Genomic DNA, 16,117 nt, shown 5'->3' on the forward strand with positions numbered 1-16,117 from the left:
CTAATAACCAACAAATTAGACTTCAGATGTAAAACAGTTAAAAGAGACAAAGACGGACAATATGTGTTAGTAAAAGGAACAACTCAACAAGAAGACATAACAATCATAAATATTTATGCACCGAGCCAGAACGCTCCAAAAGACATGAGGCAAACACTGAAAATAGAAATGGACACATCTGCCATAATAGTTGGAGACTTCAATTCCCCACTCTCTTCAATGGACAGAACATCTAGGTAGAGGATCAATACAGAAAAAGAGAATTTGAATAATACCATAAATGAGCTAGACTTAGCAGACATTTAGAGAATATACACCCCACAACAGCAGGATACACCTTTTTCTCAAGTGCTCATGGATCATTCTCAAGGATAGACCATATACTGGGTCACAAAGAAAGTCTCAATAAATTTAAAAAGATTAAAATTACACAAAACACTTTCTCAGATCATAAAAGAATGAAGTTGGAAATCAATAATAGACAGAGTGCCAGAAAATTCACAAATATATGGAGGCTCAACAACACACTCTTAAACAACCAATGGGTCAAGGAAGAAATTACAAGAGAAATCAGTAAATACCTTGAGGTAAATGAAAATGAAAACACAACATATCAAAACTTATGGGATGCAGCAAAGGCAGTGCTAAGAGGGAAATGTACTGCCCTAAATGCCTATATTAAAAAAGAAGAAACAGTAAAAATCCAGGAATTAACTGTCCACTTGGAAGAACTAGAAAAAGAACAGCAAACTAAACCAAAAGCAAGCAAAAGGAAAGAAATAGTGATGATTAGAGCAGAAATAAATGAAACTGAGAACATGAAAACAATTGAGAAAATCAACACAACCAGAAGTTGGTTCCATGAGAAAATCAATAAGATTGATGGACTCTTAGTGAGGTTGACAAAAAGAAGAAGAGAGAGGCTGCAAATAAATAAAATCAGAAATGGAAGAGTAGACATAACCACTGACCCCACAGAAATAAAGGGAGTAATGAGAGGGTACTATGAACAACTTCATGCTAATAAACTTGACAATGTAGATGAAATGGACAACTTTCTAGAAAGGCATGAACAACAACATTAACTCAAGAAGAAATAGACGACCTCAACAAACCAATCACAAGTAAAGAAATTGAATAAGTCATTAAGAAGCTCCCCAAAAAGAAAAGTGCAGGACCAGATGGCTTCACATGTGTATTCTACCAAACATTCCAGAAAGAATTAGTACCAATCCTGCACAAACACTTCAAAAAAAATTGAAGTAGAGGGAAAGCAACCTAATTCATTCTATGAAGGGAACAATACCCTCATACCAAAGCCAGAAAAAGATGTTGCAAAAAAAGAAAACTACAAACCAATCTCTCTAATGAATATAAATGCAAAAATCCTCAACAAAATTCTAGCAAATCGAATCCAGTGGCACATTAAATGAATTATACACCATGACCAAGTAGGATTCATCCCAGGTATGCAAAGATGGTTAAACATAAGAAAATCAATTAATGTAATACACCATATCAGCAAATCAAAGCAGAAAAACCACATGATCACCTTGACTGATGCAGAAAAGGCATTTGACAAAATTCAACATCCTTTCCTGTTGAAAACACTTCAAAGGATAGGAATAGAAGGGAACTTCCTCAACATGATAGAGGGAATATATGAAAAACCCACAGCTAATGTCATCTTCAATGGGGAAAAACTGAGACCCTTCCCCCTAAGATCAGGAACAAGACAAGGATGTCCACTATCACCACTGTTATTGAACATTGTGTTGGAAGTTCTAGCCAGAGCAATTAGACAAGAAAAAGAAGTACAAGGCATCAAAATTGGAAAGGAAGAAGTTAAAAACTCTCACTGTTTTCAGATGATATGATAGTATATGTCAAAAAAAAACCAAAACCCCACAGCAAAACTACTAGGGCTAATAAATGAGTACAGCAAAGTGGCAGGTTACAAGATCAACACGCAAAACTCTGTAGTATTTCTATACACTAGTAATGAACAATTTGAGGGGGAAATCAAGAAAAAAATTCCATTTACAACTGCAACCAAAAGAATAAAATATTTAGGAACAAATTTAACTAAAGAGACAAAAGACCTATACAAAGAAAACTACAAAAAATTCTTAAAAGAAATCATAGAAGACCTAAATAGATGGAAAGGCATACTGTGTTCATGGATTGGAAGACTAAATATAGTTAAGATGTCGATTCTACCTAAATTGATTTACTAGATTCAATGCAATACCAATTAAAATCCCAAAAACTTACTTTTCAGAAATAACCAAATTTATCTGGAAGGGCAGGGTGCCCCAAATAGCTAAAAGTATCCTGAGGAAAAAAAAAATGAAGTTGGAGGTCTCACACTACCTGACTTTAAGGTGTATTATGAAGCTACAATGGTCAAAACAGCATGGTACTAGCATAAAGATAGATATACTGACCAATGGAATAAAATAGACTGTTCAGGTATAGACCCTCTCATCTATGGACAATTGGTCTTTGATAAGGCAGCCAAACCAACTCACCTGGGACAGAACAGTCTCTTCAACAAATGGTGCCTAGAGAACTGGATATCCATATGCCAAAAAATGAAAGAGGATCCATATCTCACACCCTATATAAAAATTAACTCAAAATGGATCAAAGACCTGAACATTAGATCTAAGACCAGAAAACAGTTAGAAGAAAACGTAGGGAAATATCTTATAAATCTTATACTAGTAGGTGGTTTTCTAGACCTTACACCCAAAGCACGAGCATTGAAGAAGTAAAGAAAGAAATGGGAACTCCTCAAAATTAAACACTTTTGTGCATCAAAGAACTTTGTCAAGAGAGCAAAAAGACAGCCTACACAATGGGAGATAATATATGGAAATGATATATCAGACAAAGGTCTAGTATCCAGAATATGTAAAAAGATTGTTCAACTCAACAACAAAAAGACAGCCAACCCAATTAAAAAATGGGCAAAAGACTTGAACAGACACTTCTCAGAAGAGGAAATACAAATGTCCAAAAGGTATCTGAAAATATGCTCAACTTCCCTGGCTATTAGGGAAATGCAAATCAAAACCACAATGAGATATCATCTCACACTCACCAGAATGGCCATTATCAATAAAACAGAAAATGACAAGTGCTGGAGAGGATGTGGAGAAAGAGGCACACTTATCCATTGTTGGTGGGAACATCAAACAGTACAACTGCTGTGGAAGGCAGTTTGGGGGGTCCTCAGGAAGCTAAGTATAGAATTGCCATATGACCCAGCAATACCATTGCTATGTATCTACTCAGTGGACATGAGGGCAAGGACACAAATGGACATTTGCACACCAATGTTTATAGCAGCATTATTTACAATTGCAAAGAGATGGAAACAGCCCAAATGTCCATCAACAGAAGAGTGGCTAAACAAGCTGTGGTATATACATACAATGGAATATTATACAGATGTAAGACAGAATAAAGTTATGAAGTATGTAACAACATGGATGGACCTTAAGGACATTATGCTGAGTTAGATTAGCCAGAAACAAAAGGACAAATACTCTATGGTTTCACTGATATGAACTGCCATTAGTAAATAAGCTTGGAGAATTTCATTGGTAACAGAGACCATCAGGAGATAGAAATAGGGTAAAATATTGGGTAATTGGAGCTGAAGGGATACAAACTGTGCAACAGGACTGATTGTAAAAACTCAGAAATGGATAGCACAGTACCACCTAACTGTAATACAATTATGTTAGAATACTGAATGAAGCTGAATGTGAGAATGATAGAGGGAGGAGGGCTGGGGGCACAAATGAAATCAGAAAGAAAGGTAGATGATAAAGACTGAGATGGTATAATCTAAGAATGCCTAGAGTGTATAATGATAGTGACTAAATGTACAAATTTAAAAATGTTTTTGCATGAGGAAGAACAAGGGAATGTCATTGCTGCTGGGTGTTGAAAATAGATGGCAATTAATATTATAAAATTTTAACTTATGTGTGAGACTAAAGTGAAAAAATTTATTTGGTACAAAATTTATATTTTGACTAGTGCAGTTCCTAATATAACTTATGTGGATGGCTTACTTGAACCCCATAAGTACATGGAACCTTGAGTAGGGCATAAGATTTTGTAGGTTTGTCCAGAGTGATACCCCAATAAATCCCAGAGTGATTTGAACAGTGAGTGAAAATGCATTTGCAAAGTCTCCTTGGGGGAATGGTGAGAAAGGGGGAAAATTCAACTTCCCCAAGTGGATAATTCTTATATTCTCACAAGCAGTGGGGACAACCAAAGCAATAGGCTGAGCCCCCAGTCTTGGGATTTGTTCATATGAAACTTAACTACACAAAGGATAGGTCAAGCCCACTTAAAATTAGGCCTAAGAGTCACACCTAAGAGAACCTCTTTTGTTGCTTAGATTTGGCCTCTCCCTCCAGCCAACACAACAAGCAAACTCACCACCCTCCCCTGTCTACATGGGACATGACTCCCAGGTGTGTGGACCTTCCTGGCAACGTAGGACAGAAATCCTAGAATAAGCTGGGAGCATCAAGGGATTGAGAAAACTTCTCGACCAAAAGGGGGAAGAGCAAAATGAGAGAAAAGAAAGTGTCAATGGCTGAGAGATTCCAAACAGAGTTGAGAGGTTATCCTGGAGGTTATTCTTATGCATTAAATAGATATCACCTTGTTAGTCAAGATGTAATGGAGAGGCTGGAGGCAACTGCCTGAAAATGTAGAGCTGTGTTCCAGTAGCCATGTTTCTTGAAGCTGATTGTATAATGATATAGCTTTCACAATGTGCCTGTGTGATTGTGAAAACCTTGTGTCTGATGCATCTTTTATCTACCTTATCAACAGATGAGTAAAACATATGGAATAAAAATAAATAATAGGGGGAACAAATGTGAAATTTAGATTGAAATGCTAGTGATCAAGAAAGGGAGGGGTAAGGGGTATGGTATTTTTAAATGTTTTCTGTTGTCCTTTTATTTCTTTTTCTGAATTGATGCAAATGTTCTAAGAAAAGATCATGATGATGAATATGCAACTATGTGATGATATTGTGAATTCCTGATTATATAATATGCAGAACAGAATGATCACATGTTAAGAATGTTTATGTTTGTTTTTATATTTTTTAAAAAAATTTTAAATTAAAAAAATAAACTTTGGACAAAGTATGGCTGCTATAAGATCTTGCAATCTAGGCTTCAGTTTTCCTTTGTCCATTTTATAATTGGGTTCTTTGTTCTTTTGTTGTTGAACTGTATAATTTCTTTATGTACACAGGATATCAAACCTTTATCCGATAAGTGGTGACCAAATATTTTCTCCCATTGAGTTGGCTGCATCTTCACCTTTTTGACAAAGTCCTTTGAGGTACATAAGCTTTTGATTGTTTAAAAAATTTTTGTATGCTATATGGTGGGGGTCACATTTCATTCTTTCTCCATGTAACTTTTCCCTTATTGCAACACCACTTGTTGAATTTATTTTTTGGAGGAGGAGGAGTGCATGGGCTGGAAATAGAACCTGGGTCTCCCACGTAGCAAGTGAGAATTCTACCACTGAATTATCCTTGTACCCCAAGCTTTTGATTTTAAGGAGTTCTGATTTATCAATTTTTTCTTTCATTGCTTGTGCATTGGTGTAAATTTTAAGAAGCTACCTCTTGTTATTTTCTCTTAGAGATGTTTCCCTATACTTTTTTCTAGTTCTATGGTACTGGCTCTTTTATTTAGGTCTTTAATCCATTTTTAATTAGTTATTGTATAAGGAGTAATGTAAGTGTTCTCTTTCATTCTTTTGGCTATTGATATCCAGTTTTCAATGCCCATTTATTAAAAAGATTCTTCTGCCCAAGTTCAGTGAATTTGGGGCCTTATTGAAGATCAATTGACCATAGATTTGGTGGTCTATCTGTGTACTCTCAATTTAATTCCATTGGTTGATACTTTTATCTTTTTGCTGGTAATCTGCTGTTTTGAACACTGTGGCTTCATAGTAGGCTTTAAAGTCAGGAAGTGTTAGTCCCCCACTTCGCTTTTCTTTTTTAGGGTATCTTTAGCTATTCAGGGTCTCTTTTCCTTCCAAATATATATATATATATATTTGCAAGGGCAGGCACCAGGAATCAAACCTGGGTCTCTGGCATGGCAGGAGAGAACTCTGCCTGCTGATCCACCATGGCCTGCTCCCTTCCAAATAATTTTAATAGCTAGCTTTCTGAAGTCTTCAAAGTAGATGGTTGGGATTTTGATTGATATTCCATTGAATCTGTAGATCGTTTTGGTTAGAATTGACATCTTAATGACATTCAACCTTGTTATCCATGAGCACTGAATGCCTTTCCATCTATTTAGGTCACTTTTTATTTCTTTTAGCAATGTTTTGTAGTTTTCTGTGTACAAATCCTTGACGTCCCTGGTTAGGCTTGTTCCTAGTTACTTGATTCTTTTGGTCACTATTTTGAATATAATTTTTTCCTTAACTGTCTCCTCCAAAGGTTCATTACTTGTGTATAGAAACATTAGTGACTTTTGTGCATTAATCTTGTATCCTGCCACTTTGCTGAATTTTATTATCTCAAGTAGCTTTGTCATCGATTTCACAGGGTTTTCAAAATATAGGATCATGTCATCTGCAAATAATTAAAGTTTTACTTCTTTCTTTCCTATTTGGATATTTTATTTCTTTCTCCTCTCTAATAGCTCCATCTAGGACTTCTAGTACGGTGTTGAATAATAGTGACAATGGGCATCCTTGTCTCATTCCCAATCTTATGGGGAGTGCTTTCAACCTCTCACCTAAGTATGATGCTGGTTATAGGTTTTTCATATATGCCCTTTATAATATTTAGAGGGGTTCCTTCAATTCCTACTTTTTGAAGTGTTTTTATCAGAAAAGGATGCCAAAGTTTGTCAATGCTTTTTCAGCATCAATTGATATTATCATGTGATTTTTTCCTTTTTATTTGTTAATGTGCTGTATTAAATTATTTGATTTTCTTATATTGAACCACTCTTGCATTTCTGGTGTAAACCCCACTTGATCATGATATATAATACTACTATTGTATCACAGTACAATGATATTTGCTAGTATTTTGTGAGATTTTTGTATCTGTGTTCATTAGGGAGATTGGTCTGTAGTTTTCCTTTCTTGTACTGTCTTTATGCAGTTTTGGTATTAGAGTGATGTTAGCTTCATAAAATGAATATATCAGCATTCAATTTTCCTCAATATTTTATGGAAGAGTTTGAGGATTTGTGTTAGTTCTTTTTGGAATTTGTGATAAAATTGCCCTATGAATTAAACAGATATTCAAAAAGTATTGGCAAAGTCCCTTGAAGAATGGGAGAAAGAATATGGAACAATTAAACTTTACCATCAGGGAATCCCCTGATACTGTGTCAAACATTAGGGACCCCCAAATCAATAGGCCAAGCCCTTGATCTTAAGACTTACTCTTGTGACGCTTATAGGTATATAAGTAGCAGAGAAGCTCAACCTACCTATAGGTATGTCTAAGAGTTACTTCTGGACAACCTCTTTTGTTTCCCAGATGTGGCCATTTCTTGCCATTTGTTCCTTTGTGTACTTAAGTACAATTGTCCTGTCTTCTAGTTCACTTATTCTTTGTTCCATCTCTTCAGATCTGCTGTTATGTGTCTCTAGTGTATTTTTAATTTGGTCTACAGCATCTTTCATCTCTGTGAACTCTGCTATTTTTCTATTCAATCTTAATAATTCTTCTTTATGCTCTTCTAGTATCTTCTTGGTATCCTTTATTTCTTTATAAATATCCTTGAGTAGTTGTTCCATATTCTGTGTCCCCTCCGCTGTTTTGATTTGGTCATTTAGCTGGGCCATTTCTGCCCACTTTCACATGCCTTGTGATTTTCTGTTGTTTCCAGGGCATTTGATTATCTTAAGATTATTTTGCAAGTTTGTTTCCTTCACTTGTCTAAAGTTTTGCATTTACTTCAGTTTGCATTGAAGGTCCCTTTGCATTTGGTTTGTCAGTAATTCCCCACCAAACCAAGACCTGGATCTCATGTAGGGGATGCAGTTCTACTTAAGGGTCTTTTAAAAACTAGGCAGGAAAGCTGCATGGGTGATTGAGCAGTAGAATGCCCTCCAGTCGTGCAAGAGACCTGGGTTTGACTCTCAGCCCATGCACCAAAAAGAGAAAAAAAATGCTTAAGGGTCTGTTCAAAACTAGACAGAAAAGGGTGCTCTGGTGGTTCTGTTGTAGAAAGTTTGCCTGTCATGCAGGAAACCAGGGTTTGACTCCTGGTCCATGCACCAAAAAAAAAAAAGATGGTGGCACTTGGCTTGGCCAGCCTCCTTGGCCCCACCTCTCAGTCTGTGCATGCACAAGATTCCCAGGCCTCTGTGGGTAAAGGGGAGCAGGACCAAGACCTCCCTTGTTGGCTGGACATTGGGTTGGCACCACTCCACATCTCGCCTCCCCAGGTTGGGGGAGCCTCTGGTCTCTGCCCAAGCTAGGCGCCCATGAAGCCTGCCTCAGGGTTTAGGAGCAGAAACCATGCACTGATCCAGCAGTCCCTGTGCACAGGGGAAGCAAGTCTGCCAGCCTCTGGGCTCCGCACAGAGACTCCCAGCTGCAGAGCCATGAGGGAAGACCTCCCAAAACCTGCTTCAGTAGCTGGGTGGAATGCAAGAGTGTGCCACTCCCTTGGGACCCCTGCATCTCCACACACTGCCTGCCCCAGTGGATTCACAGTTCAGGACACTCACCACTCTCTCTCCATCTCAGTTTCTCTGCTTTAATTGCAGTCCTAGTTACTTATTTGTTTATACTTTTATTTTGACCCTATTCTTGTTGTTCCACAGAGCTTGGGTGATCTGCCATCTTCCCCCTCTCTGTCCCTTTAGCATGCACTTAATATTATTTTCAGGAAAATGAATTAGTTTTGAGTCTCTCTTTTTGTATGGGCTACTTCCAATATCCAAGTTAACTGCACTAAAGCAACATGGTAGTATGATGTTTGACTATCATTATTCCTTTTTATGAAATTATATCTGAATTACTAACTATCTTTATGCTGAGGAACTCAACACAATATACCTGAATCTTCTTTGAAAGGCTTGTGATGGCTTTTGGCTGAAAGCGATAAAATAAGCTGGAGATATGCCTATAGAATTGGCCTGCATTTCTAGTAATGAGAAGTGATATTTACAAAAGGAAAGTGACAAAGGCTTTTAATATAAGAACACTGGTTTAGTTCTGCACTTAGTTGAAGGTAGAATGAGTTCTGCGGAATATTAACATCTTTAAAAATTTTTTTTGTGAATTATGTCTTCCTTTTGTCAAATTCTGGCTTTTATAATGGAAGTGATGGATATTATTTGATAGCAAATTGCATTTGTTATGATAAATGGCTTTTCAGATGCCTAACATTTCTCAGCTTCTCTCCAGTTACTAATCCATCACATTTTACTGGTTCATACATATCATTAAAATGTATATAGTTAAATTTGATGTTAATGTATCTTAGTTTGACTATTTTGTATTTGATACATGGAACGTCACTTATTTTTCTGGAACTGACTACAATTAAGCATAAGCTTCTCTGGTGTCACAAAAACTGAAACTCTCACATTTGAGCAGTACTAAATGTCTGCTGAAAATATTATTTTCCTGAAAATAATATTAAGTGCATGCTAAAGGGACAGAGAGGGGGAAGATGGCAGATCACCCAAGCTCTGTGGAACAATCAGACACACATATTTAACCTGCTAAATGTCAGGTTAGATTTCATTAACTGTCCTGATTTCTAAAAGTAATCACCTAGCTTCTATTTCTTTCCTATATATGGGAGAGATTCTGAGAACAGAGTCACAAATGTGATTACAATTTCCAGCCTCTGCTGGCATGTGGGGTGATAATGTGGGTGGGTCTGCACAGAGGCCCTCTGTACCTCTGACCTTCCATACCTGCAGAGCAATTCTTTGAGGCCCACATAAAGTGGCCATAAAAGTATCAGCAAGAGATGCTTTGTGATGCACAATAGTAGCATGGAATAACACTTTCTACACTGGGAGGGACATATTTTGGATGCTACTAAATCTAGAGTTTGTTCTACCAAAATGAAGGAACTTTAGAACCCCTCCCACCCCCCACCCCCCACCCCACACATACGCTGCTAACATTACTCAGAGAGCAGAACTCAGAGAATGTATGGTATGGGAGAGGGAAGCTATTTCTGGTGTAACTGATGGTTACAGCTAACTTATTACAGAGCATGTGTTGGAAGAGGACCACCCTCCAAAGCATGGTACAAGTTGTATTCAGAAAAGCCAGGTGAAACCCTCTCCCAAAAGCATATACTTGAAGCGCCTATTGAAGAAGAGAATTCTCTGCAGAATAAACCCTAATCAAAGTGAAATACTCATTTCGACACAGACAAATATGAGAAATGGAATGATCTGACAAGAAGATCAATGGATGTTGAAAAACACAGATGACATGAGAAGATGAAGAATGTGGGTGACATGGAAAGATGAATGAGACACCACCAGAGACATTTCTACCTATCCTTGGGGAAGAGAGATGGGAAATTAACACAAGGACCACGTTATATATTATATGCAATTTTCTAGGTTAGCAATGTGGACACTAACCGTAGCTTGTACCTTACAGATGATTTAATCATTCTTGGCAACCCTTTTATGGTTCCCAGTAAAGAGCCATAACTGACTGCAGTCAAGTTTCTAGTTTCCAATGAAGACTGATCAGATGAACAGCACTCATTACACAACGCTGAGGTAGCCTGAATGATTTCTGCCTGGGGGTGGCACACAAGTTCATACTCCATGCACCTAAAACAGGAGAGATGGTCAACATTGAAGAAATATTGACATAGCTCATCCAAATAAATGTCATTGTTCCAACTGGCTATTTGACCAGAAAAGTTCACATGCCAACAGAAATAGAAACATGAAAAGTGGCAGAAAGAAAAGAATGGAAGGAGCTTTTTTAAAAATTAGCAAGATGTCAGTACTAGTATTTCATTTTTCTGAAGAGATAGTAGAATCGGTGCTGCTTTACCTGTACATTAGCAAATTGTTGGCTCATCCAACTGTACAGTCTCAAAAATGTGAATTTAGAAGACAGAGGCAAACAAAACAAATAACAAAAATAACTTCTTTTATCCTTTAATGTCTAGAGAAAGCTCAAGGAAAAACACTGCATGTCACCTAAATTCTGTGAAGTTGTTGACCTCATAGACAATTGGTTCTTTCTTTTTGAATTAAAGAAATTTTCTAACTGCAGTCTTGAAAGATGCCGTCTGGAATATCTATGTCCTCCCTGTATTTATCCTGCATTGGGTGCTTTTTTGGATGACACTTCCATTTCTAAGATTCTGATTTTTTTTCTAAAGTTATACTAAAAAATACTCATAGCAATTTTAGGAAACTGTTCTAGTTAGTTAGCTGCTGGAATGTGATAGACCAGAACTGGAACAGCTTATAAAAAGGGGAATTTGATAAGTTACAAGTTTACAGTTCTAAGCCTATAAAAAATGTCCAACTAAGGCACCCAGGAAGAGATACCTTAACTCAAGGAAGGTCAATGGGTTAGAACCCCTCTGTCAGCTGGGTAGTCACGTGGCTGGCAATGGGTGATATCTTGCTCCTGGGCTCTGTTGCTTTCAGCTGCTGTTACTATGGGGACTCCTAACTTTGCTTCTTCGGGGCTGGCTTTCATCTCTTGATTTCCCTTGGCTGGCCCTAGGTTCTGGCTTGCTTAAAATCTCATGGTGACATCTGCTGGGCTCCAAGCATCTGTGTCAGCTCTCTCTCTCTCTGTTGGCTCTATTGTTTCTGCAGTTTCTCACTCTCTCCAAAATGTTTCCTCTTTTAAAGGATTCCAATAAACTAATCAAGACCCACATGGAATGGGTAAAGTCACATCTCCATCTAATCAAAGGTCACACATACAGTTGAGTGTGTCACATCTCTGTGGATATAATCTAATCAAACTTACCAACCTACAATATTAAATTTGGATTAAAAGAAACAGGTGCCTCCACAAGATTGGATCAGGATTGAAACATAGCTTTTCTGGTGTACATAATACTTTCAAACTGGCACAGAGCCTGTAGTGGATACTGATCATGCCCTATAGCCAGCTCTATGTGTTGTCCATCCCTCAGCTTCTGCTTACTTTGCTGATAAATGCTTCTACCTAAGAGGATTGCCCAAGATAATGGGAAGTTCCTGTACCAGCCATGGGCAAGATGTGAGGGAGCACAAAAGCCTAGCTCCTTTGTCTCAAAGCACAATCTAAATCTTGGGAGGCATCACCTAGAATTTCACTCTTGCTTGCTTCTTACCTTCCATCCCTGCTTTCTACTCCCTTACTGGTTTCTGCTGGGAGGACATCCTTCTTAATCACTTGTATCCAGATCTTTGACTCAGGCCCTGCTTCTGGGAGAACACTACCTAGAACAGAGGCAGAAAACCCCTATTTGAAACCTAATTAAACTCACCATCTGTGAGGCTTTGACACCTGCCACTTAACCCCTAGGCACATCAATTTCCTCCTTTGTAAAATATCCTTACCTATTCTTAGTTTACAGGGCTGTCATGAGGATGTACTTAGCATGGGCCCTGGTGCACAGCAGACACTCAATACATGTTAGTTGAATGTGAATATTTACTGACATGCTTTGCCTTCCACTATTAAAAGTCAAAAACATTATTTTTAGCTTTCCCCTGCTTCTCACCAGCTGGCATGCTAGATTCATATTTAGTGCACAGGATGTGTACATCTTGTTTTCCTTTGTTTTATCATTGTGTTTAGCAGTCTGGAGTAGAAGACAAGGTTTTGTAGTCACAAGCTGGCAGCTTTGACCCCCAGCTGTGGGCTAGATTATATGACTGGCTCTCATCACTAAGCTCAGGCAAACTCATTAAAATAAATTAACAAATGAATTAAAGAAATCCAAAAGTTGCTTTTGTCTCAGTAAAATAAATGATGACTGTATCTCCTTATGCAAAGTGCAATGAAAATATGGAAATTTCTCTGGGAAATTCAGGACCCAGAAAAGCTAAAATGCTGACTTTATTATTAATTTTTCTCTAGTTCATTAGTTGCAGACACTGTCTTTAAAAATATATTTGTATAATATAGACTTTGATGCCTTGAAAGACTATTTGTACCCTTTGTTCTGGGGAATAACTAACAAGGTCTCCTTTATTTCTAAGCTAAGATTATGTTCTGAGATTGGAACTCTAAGAGTTGAAATATACTCTGTGAACTATCTTTGAGGAAAATTAAAGATCCATTTTTCTATTCTTTTAAGAGATGCATTGAACATAAAATATGGGCACCTGGACAATACTCAGTGATTTGTGATCCTTTATCAAGCAGCTTGGGCTCATTTGTATAATTGTCTTCCCTTTATTCCTGAAATAGTAGGGACACAAATCAAAAGATATAATTATTTAATATTCTCAGGTTATATAATTTCAGAGGGCTTAAGACATCCTAGCAGCTTTGAAATGTCACAGTCCTTGAAATAATAATGTATTATGAGTATGGGTTTTTAGACCGTGTGGAGGTTTGATGGCATTGATTTTCAATTCTCTTATAAACACTCTCCCCTGTATGAATTTTATTGTTATGTATTATTGAAATGTTGTTTTTATTTACCTTCAGCTTTTGACAAAGAGCATAAAAATGAAGGTTTATGAGCATAGAATTGTATTTAAATTGTTATAGAAACAGTAAGGAATAATGTTACCCTTTAAAAATTTAATAACCTTATATCTCAAAAATATATATCACAAGGCCAAATTGCAATGGCTACATAATCTTGCTTTCAGTGAAGGACCCAAAATAAATGATAGAAAAAAAGTATTTAAGAATTGGCTGTTACTTTTCTGGTTTACCTCAATCTTGTAAACAACACATAATTGATGGGATGCTTGATTTGGCCAATTTTCTTTACTTTCCAGGCAAATTTCCACATCCTTTAATGGGGCAAGAGGTAACCCAATATGATCTGAGGTCTGCCCATCAGACCTCATCAACTTGACCCCTAGTCATTTTATCATTGTATCCATCAGATTCTCCAGAGAAACAAAACCAACAGGATATATATAAGATTAGATAGATAGATAGATAGATAGATAGATAGATAGATAGATAGATAGATAGATAGATAGATAGATAGAGAAAGAAAATAAGATTTAAACATTATAATACTATATATCATATATTATATATTATATATAAGATTTATGGAATATATATATGATTTCTTAGAAGGATTTGGCTCACACAACTGTGGGGTTTGGCAAGTCTTCATTCTGTAGAGCAGGCTGCAAGCTGGACACTGATAAAGGTGATGCTGAAGTTGAGTCTGAATTTCCCAGGGGCAGTCGGCTGACTGAAATTAAGGTAGAAATTCTTCCTTCTGATTTCCAAAATCCTCAGTTCTGGCTTTTAAAACCTCATATCTGGGGACAATTTCCTTTGTTAATTGTAGATGCAATTAACTGATTATAGATTAGAATCCATCTATGAAATACCCTCACAATAACAATCATGCCAGTGCTGATTGGACACCATAATGTGTCAAGGTGCCACATGAAATTAGCCATTTTAATCATCGTAATCTTTCCATTATCTTGTACAGAGGCAGCAGAGCTGAATGATTACATAAGGCGACAGTGAAAATGTCCAGAGGCAGGATGCACAGTATGGACGAAGTAGAAATGTCTAAGTTGGAGAAAAACACAGTACTAAATCTTCATGGAGCATTGAGAAGCTGTAGCCACTTGGGCAAGGATTGCTGATTCTGCTTTAATGAGAACTGGGGAGAAATGACTATGATGTCAGTGGTAAGTGAAATTTGGTGACTCCCTCTCCTACTCTGTGGTTTTGTTTAGTACAGTGAGGACAGCTTTTATACATATACCTGAATTCTTCAGAATTCAAACAGACAAGAGTTCCAACTGCACATGTCCATCCCCAGTTGAATGATTTTGAGCAAATTATTTGAGCTCTTTGAGGGTTTCTGTAAATATTAAATGAGAAAATCATGTGGAGCTCTTAGCAGAGTAACAAATGTTTTGGATTCAACAAATATGCCGATTGGTATAGTTGATTTGCCTTGCTCAGCCAACTTCATTGGATAGACTTTCCAATATCACTGTGAATAATGAGGAGATCATCCAGAATCATCTTGAATATACTTCATTTGAACTTTTTTAGGTATAAAATAAACAGACCCTAGCTATACCAAGTGTTTTCACATACATGAAGACTTCTTAAACATGGAAAAATAGGGAGAAGGAGATGATAGTGGCAGTGTTTAATACTGTAATTGGTAACTATTAAAAAGTATACAGCACTAACTCTGCTTTATACTAATCACATATTCTCTGTCATTTTTTTTCTTTATTCCAAACACCCCTCACCCCATACGCAAAAATACACAGATGCTACAAGATAGATGCTATTAATATCTACAATTTAAGAATAAGAAACTTTAGGGTCAGAAAAGCTAAGTAGCTTTTTCAAGGTAATACAGCTAGTACATATCAGAGCAAGGATTCCAACAGAACTTCATGAATACAGTACCTCAGCTCTGTGCCAAGAGGGTATGCCACCTGTCCACTTAAATGTGAGAGGACCACCAGCCTTGCTCAGGGGTGCTGATTAGGACCTGGATAGTTTGCTTCACTCTCAGAATTTCTTATCAGTAGAGTATGTACTAAGCAAAAATGTGTCCATGTGATATGGATGACTGTAGCATAAATGCAATTTGTATCACATTTCATAGTCCAGTCTTCATATATCAAGATGCTGTCAATACAGATTAACAAATTGGGTGGATTTTTAAAGCTTTGATGTAAAATTGCCTGGCATCAAACTGGCTGAAAGACTACAGCTAGGGACTGGTAGCAAACTTGGAAGAGGCTATTATGTTTCCTAGCAAAGTGAGGCGAGGATCAATAGTGATGGGCAATGATTCGCAACATCTCCTGTCCATCCATTACTCCATGAAAGAGCTTAAGGTTCCCATGAAAGAAATATGAGCACTTTTGTATGATGAGGACATTTAAA

At 37.2% G+C, this 16,117-nt stretch overlaps 1 protein-coding gene across 9 annotated transcripts in view; it reads left to right on the top strand.

Moving 5' to 3' along the window:
* LOC143654020 (uncharacterized) overlaps nt 1–14,860 on the top strand; it is a 549,535-nt gene extending 534,675 nt beyond the window's left edge. For all 9 annotated transcript variants that reach the window (XR_013161635.1, XR_013161637.1, XR_013161636.1 and 6 more), the window contains one exon: nt 14,685–14,860. The gene's annotated coding sequence lies outside the window, so the exon portion shown is untranslated. The remainder of the gene's footprint in view (nt 1–14,684) is intronic.
* Nucleotides 14,861–16,117: the final 1,257 nt, after the last annotated feature.

This window comes from Tamandua tetradactyla, chromosome 13, assembly GCF_023851605.1.
Source record: "Tamandua tetradactyla isolate mTamTet1 chromosome 13, mTamTet1.pri, whole genome shotgun sequence".
NCBI classification, from domain to species: domain Eukaryota; kingdom Metazoa; phylum Chordata; class Mammalia; order Pilosa; family Myrmecophagidae; genus Tamandua; species Tamandua tetradactyla.